Here is a 6,469-nt window from a genome sequence, read left to right as displayed (position 1 = left end):
GAACTTGACTGAACAAAACATGCATGTATTGTATAACATAATGTCCTAGGAGTGTCATCTCATGAAGATCATCAAAGGTTAGTGCTGCATTTAGCTGTGGTTTTGGTTTTTGTGACATATATGCATGCTTTGAAAATGGCTGTGTGATAATTTTTGGCAGGGTAACTCTCCTGACATAATCTAATGTTTTGCTTTCGCTGTAAAGCCTTTTTGAAATTGGACAGTGTGGTTAGATTAACGATGTTCTCCCCGTGACATGTTGAACAGGTTCGTGTTCGTCTACCTCTGTGACATCCTTGTTTTTTCCCACTCAGCTCAAGAACATGTCCTCTACGTCCAACAGATCCTCCAGCGTCTCCTGGAGAACCAGCTTTTTGCTCAAGCTGAGAAATGCAAATTCCATCTCCTTCCTATGATACTTCATCACTGCAGGAAATATGCAGATGGATCCAGGCAAGGTGAGAGCCGTGATGGATTGGCCTCAACCCACATCCAGAGTGCAACTGCAACGCTTTCTGCCACCATTTAATCCGGAGTTACAATGCCCTGGCTTTCTCCCTTTCAGCACTCACCTTTCCCAAGGTCCCGCTCATGTGGTCTCCAGTTGCTGACCGGGCGTTCTCAAACCTCAAGCATTGGTTCACTACAGCTCCAATCTTAATCCATCCAGATCCATCCTGTCAGTTCATGGTGGAGGTCGACGTCTCGGATGTCGGAGTGTGTGCTGTCCTGTCCCAGCATTCTGCCCAGGACCAAAAGTTGCATACCCACACTTTCCTTTCCCATCGTCTTAACACCACTGAGAGGAATTATGATGTGGGAAATCGAGAACTACTCGCGGTGAAGATAGTGTTGGAGGAGTGCAGGCACTGGTTAGAGGGGGCTAACTGGATGTTTGTCCCGGACACTGCCCTTCCCCGGTCATGGATTTGGCTCATTCCTCCAGACTTTCTTGCCATCCTGGCTCCTGTCGAACCCTGGACTTTGTACGACAACGTTTTTGGTGGCCCACCATGGTTCCTGATGTCTCTGTGTTCGTTGCCGCCTGCACTGTGTGTGCTCAGAATAAGACCCCACAGCAAGCTCCGGCTGGCCTCCTTCAACCACTCCCTATTCCTCACCTCCCCGGTCCCATATATCCCTGGACTTCGTCACTGGTCTCCCTCCATCAGATGGCAACACCACTACCCTTACGGTGGTGGATAGGTTTTCCAAAGCCGCCCATTTCATTCCCCTTCCCAAGTTACCCTCAACCAGGAGACGGACCAGCTCATGGTGCACCACGTCTTCCGGATCCATGGACTTCTAGTGGACATGGTTTCCGATCATCGCCCTCAGATCTTGTCCCAGTTCTGGAAGGCGTTCTGCACCCTCATTGGCTTGTCGGCCAGCCTGTTCTCCGGTTTTCACCCCAAGTTCAACGGCCATTCGGAGTGAGCCAATCAGGACCTGGAGACAGCTTTTCATTGCCTCATTTTCGCCAACCCCACCACCTGGAGCCAGCAATTCTTGTGGGTGGAATATGCCCACAACACCCTGCTCGGCCACTGGTCTCTCCCCTTTCAAGTGTTCCATGGGATATCAGCCCCTGCTCTTCCCTGAGCAAGAGGAATAGGTCAGCATACCTTCGACCCAGATGTTAATCTGCCGCTGTCGCCGTACCTGGAAGAGAGCCCGCGGCGACAGGCGGACCGCCACTGGATCCATACTCCCTGCTCTCATCTCGGGCAGAGTGTATGGCTGTCCACTCGGGATCTGCCCCTCTGCGTGGAGTCCTGTAAACTTTCCCCCTTTTTATCGGCCCTTTCCCCATCTCCAAGATCCTTAGCCCCTCTGCTGTTCATCTTCTCCACAAATTTCTTTTTTACAAACTTTAGTTTTGGTAAGTCGGTTAGGACATCTACTTTGTGCATGACACAAGTCATTTTTTCAACAATTGTTTACAGACAAATGATTTCACTTAGAATTCACTGTATCACAATTCCAGTGGGTCAGACGTTTAGACTGTGCTTTAAACAGATTGGAAAATTCCAGAAAATTATGTCATGGCTTTAGAAGCTTCTGATAGACTAATTGACATAATTTGAGTCAATTGGAGGTATATTTGTGGATGTATTTCAAGGCCTACCTTCAAACTCAGTGCCTCTTTGCTTGACATCATGGGGAAAACAAAAGAAATCAGCCAAGACCTCCACAAGTCTGGTTCATCCTTGGGAGCAATTTCCAAATGCCTGAAGGTACCACGTTCATCTGTACAAATAATAGTACGCAAGTATAAACACCATGGGACCACGTAGCTGCCATACCGTTCAGGAAGGAGACGCGTTCCGTCTCCTTGAGATGAACCTACTTTGGTGCGAAAAGTGCAAATACACAAATCAGAATTTCACATTGAGCTAGCTAAATAAGGCAGGTCGTAGCTAGTGTTTCTATATGGATATAGAAAAGGTATAACATTTTAGATGTGGCTCAATTCATACCTGCATGCTACAGATTGCTGTTGTCAACAGCAGAGGACCTTGTGAAGATGCTGGAGGAAACAGGTACAAAAGTATTTATATCAACAGTAAAACGAGTCCTATATCGACATAACCTGAAAGGCCGCTCAGGAAGGAAGAAGCCACTGCTCCAAACCTGCCATAAAAAAAGCCAGACTACGGTTTGCAACTGCACATCGGGAAAAAGATCATACTTTTTGGAGAAATGTCCTCTGGTCTGATGAATCAAAAATAAAACTGTTTGGCCATAATGACCATCGTTTTGTTTGGAGGAAAAAGGGGGAGGCTTGCAAGCCGAAGAACACCATCCCAACCATGAAGCACGGGGGTGACAGCATCATGTTGTGGCAGTGCTTTGCTGCAGGATGGACTGGTGCACTTCACATAATAGATGGCATCATGAGGAAGGACAATTATGTGGATATATTGAAGGAACATCAGTCAGGAAGTTAAAGCTTGGTCGCAAATGGGTCTTCCAAATGGACAATGACCACAAGCATACTTCCAAAGTTGTGGTGGCAAAATGGCTTAAGGACAACAAAGTCAAGGTATTGGAGTGGCCATCACAAAGCCCTGACCTCAATCCTATTGAAAATTTGTGGGCAGAACTGAAAAGCAAGGAGGCCTACAAACCTGACTCAGTTACACCAGCTCTGTCAGGAAGAATGAGCCAAAATTTACCCAACTACTTGTGGGAAGCTTGTGGAAGGCTACCCAAAACGTTTGACCCAAGTTAAACAATTTTAAGGCAATGCTACCAAATACTAATTGAGTGTATGTAAACTTCTGACCCACTGGGAATGTGATGAAAGAAATAAAAGCTGAAATAAATCATTCTCTCTACTATTATTCTGACATTTCACATTCTTAACATAAAGTGGTTATTTTTACTAGGATTAAATGGCAGGAATTGTGAAAAACTGAGTTTAAATGTATTTGGCTCAGGTGTATTTAAACTTCCAGCTTCAACTGTATTTCCACACTGAGGTTGGAATAATACTGTGAATTTGTGAAAATGATTTAGTGTAAGAGCTGTTTGAAAAGACTGAAATGTCAGCCTGTTTTGATGGGATGGCGTTTTGGCCTGCCTGGCAACATCCCCAGGCAGTATGTTAATAGACTAATAACAAAGAGAGTTTCAAACCTCTCTGCCAAAAACAGCTAATTTTCAGTTTATATATCCCTCCCATTAGGCTTGTCCAACTAGGCCCCTCCCAGACAGTCCTAGTAAAACTCTTGTTGACCATTTCAATAAAATAAAAAAATAACAGTAAGGTACTTCATTGTTACCCAGAAATGATTTGATATTGAGATAAAACGGCTGCTTTGGGGCTATAAGTAGAATTGAGTTATTATCAATGAGAGATTAATTGCCATGTGGTCCATGACATTCAACACAATCAATCACATCAGAAAATAGCTGCTGTTGAGATGATGAACTGGGCTACAGTATCAAGACAACATCCTCACAAGACAATACAACTTTATTTGTACAACAGTTACAACAGAAGTGTGTATTCTTCTCTGCTCCCCCCCCCCAGCAACACATCCTATCTTGAGCTCAGTAAGCCTATTTCCCCTAATCATGAATGTATCATCATAACGTTTATTATGTGGACCATTAATGCAATGCCACTGAGGGTACTCCCAAGGACTTTTAGATGTTGATGCTCTCAAGAATGGAGGGAAATATTGATGAGTAAAAGCCGTGGGCACCATGAGGGGATTTGTTATTCATTTGTGACATGCCTTCTAGCAAAGACAGGTTTCTGGGTCCCAATCCTACTATTGGTTTGTATAGTTCTGACAAGGAGGGTAGTGAGAGTAATTCTGTATTTAAATTATTCTGAGGAGGTAAAAGCAAGTTGCAGGACATTAATAAAAAATATTAATTGAATGCATATTCCTTGAGAAATAATGCAGTGTTTTCTGCTTAAACTGTAAGAGTCAAGGATGTGAGAAGATTCAACCATTTAGCTGTCAAAAACATTGTAATACTTAGGCTACAATGTTGCCACCTACAGTAAAATAATCACATTATCTGAGCTGAATGTGTGCTTTATTCCAATTCAACAGCCATCCTGCACTTTGGAAGCCATCCCACTATGCTCTCAGAAGACAATGTGGGAGGTAATATGTAACTCACAGTGGACCCAGGCCATATATGAGGTCTGAATTGTTAATGGATGGCTATCATAGCTGTTCGTTCACTTTAGACATAGTTATCATTATATTAAACCACACCTGTATACTTGATCTCCAGATAGAGAGATTAGACGTCATTAATCTGTAACGTGCATACCTTAGTCATATGTGTCATTCTGTATCTCTGTGAAAAACTATGAACAGAACCTGACAAAAATACTAACAGAATGTCCTCACTGTGGGCTGAATCCTAACTGAAATGGCAAATCTCTCGTTGACATCATGCATGATTCATGAGAAAGTTGAGAGTGAGAGTTCTATGTGCATTTCTCAAGTAAGGATTTCATCCTAAATAGAGTCAGACTATACTACACTTGACTTAAAGTTCAGTGACAGACTGAGAGGGTCATAATTAGTCTGTTATTTCAGGTCTTACAGCATGCTCAGACTGCAATTATTACCACTGTCATCAAATGATTTTCAAGTGCTACATGAAAATCCTCTTGGGCCAGTCTGTCACTCCATAATTATGCATTTCATTGCACCATCAAGTGATTTTTCAGCTGTGCTTTCACCATGAAATGTTTGCTGTTAAAAACTACTGAGGTACGTTAACCAAATTGGTAACACTGTATATTAACTATCTTAATAATTGTCTGTATTTTTATGAGGAAGGGGAAGAGGAAGCCTGGAGACATATACTATATATATATACAAAAGTATGTGGACACCCCTTGAAATTAGTGGATTCGGCTATTTCAGCCTCACCCGTTGCTGACAGGTTTACTGTAAAAAATTGAGCACACCGCCATGCAATCTCCATAGCCAAACATTGGCAGTAGAATGGCCTTACTGAAGAGCTCAGAGACTTTGTGGCACAGTCATAGGATGACACCTTTCTAACAAGTCAGTTCGTCAAATTTCTGCCCTGCTAGTGGTGACCTGGTCAACTGTAAGTGCTGTTATTGTGAAGTAGAAACGTATAGGAGAAACAACGGCTCATTCGCAAAGTGGTAGGCCACACAAGATCACAGAATGGGACCGTCGAGAGCTGAAGCTCATAGCGAGTAAATATTGTCTGTCCTTGGTTGCAACACTCACTGCCAAGTTCCAAACAGCCTCTGGAAGCAACGTTGTTGGGAGTTTCATGAAATGGATTTCCATGGCCAAGCAGCCGCACACAAGCCTAAGATTACCACGCGCAATGCAAAGTATTGGCTGGAGTGGTGTAAAGCTCACCACCATTGGATTCTGGAGCAGTGGAAACGCGTTCTCTGGAGTGATGAATCATGCTTCACCATCTGGCAGTCCGACAGATGAATCTGGGTTTGGCGGATGCCAGGAGAATGCTACCTGCTCCAATGCATAGTGCCAACTGTAAAGTTTGGTGGAGGAAGAATAATGGTCTGGGGTTGTTTTTCATGGTTTGGGCTAGGCCCCTTAGTTTCAATGAAGGGAAATCTTAACTCTACAGGATATAATGACATTCTAAATGATTCTGTGCTTCCATCTTTGTGGCAACAGTTTGGTGAAAGTCCTTTCCTGTTTCAGCATGACAATGCCCCCATTCACAAAGCGAGGTCCATACAGAAATGGTTCGTCAAGATCAGTGTGGAAGAACTTGACTGGCCTGCACAGAGCCCTGACCTCAACCCCATCGAATACCTTTGTGATGAATTGGAATTCCAACTGTGAGCCAGACCTAATCGCCCAACATCAGTGTCCGACCTCACTAATGCTCTCATGGCTGAGACCCAACAGCAATATTCCAACATCTTGTGGAAAGCCTGCCCAGAAGAGTAGAGTTTCCTATAGCAAAGGGGAGA

The sequence above is a fragment of the Salmo salar genome, chromosome ssa15, assembly GCF_905237065.1.
Source record: "Salmo salar chromosome ssa15, Ssal_v3.1, whole genome shotgun sequence".
Lineage (NCBI taxonomy): Eukaryota > Metazoa > Chordata > Actinopteri > Salmoniformes > Salmonidae > Salmo > Salmo salar.
The sequence above is the reverse complement of the archived record's forward strand: the minus strand, read 5'-3'. Positions refer to the sequence as shown.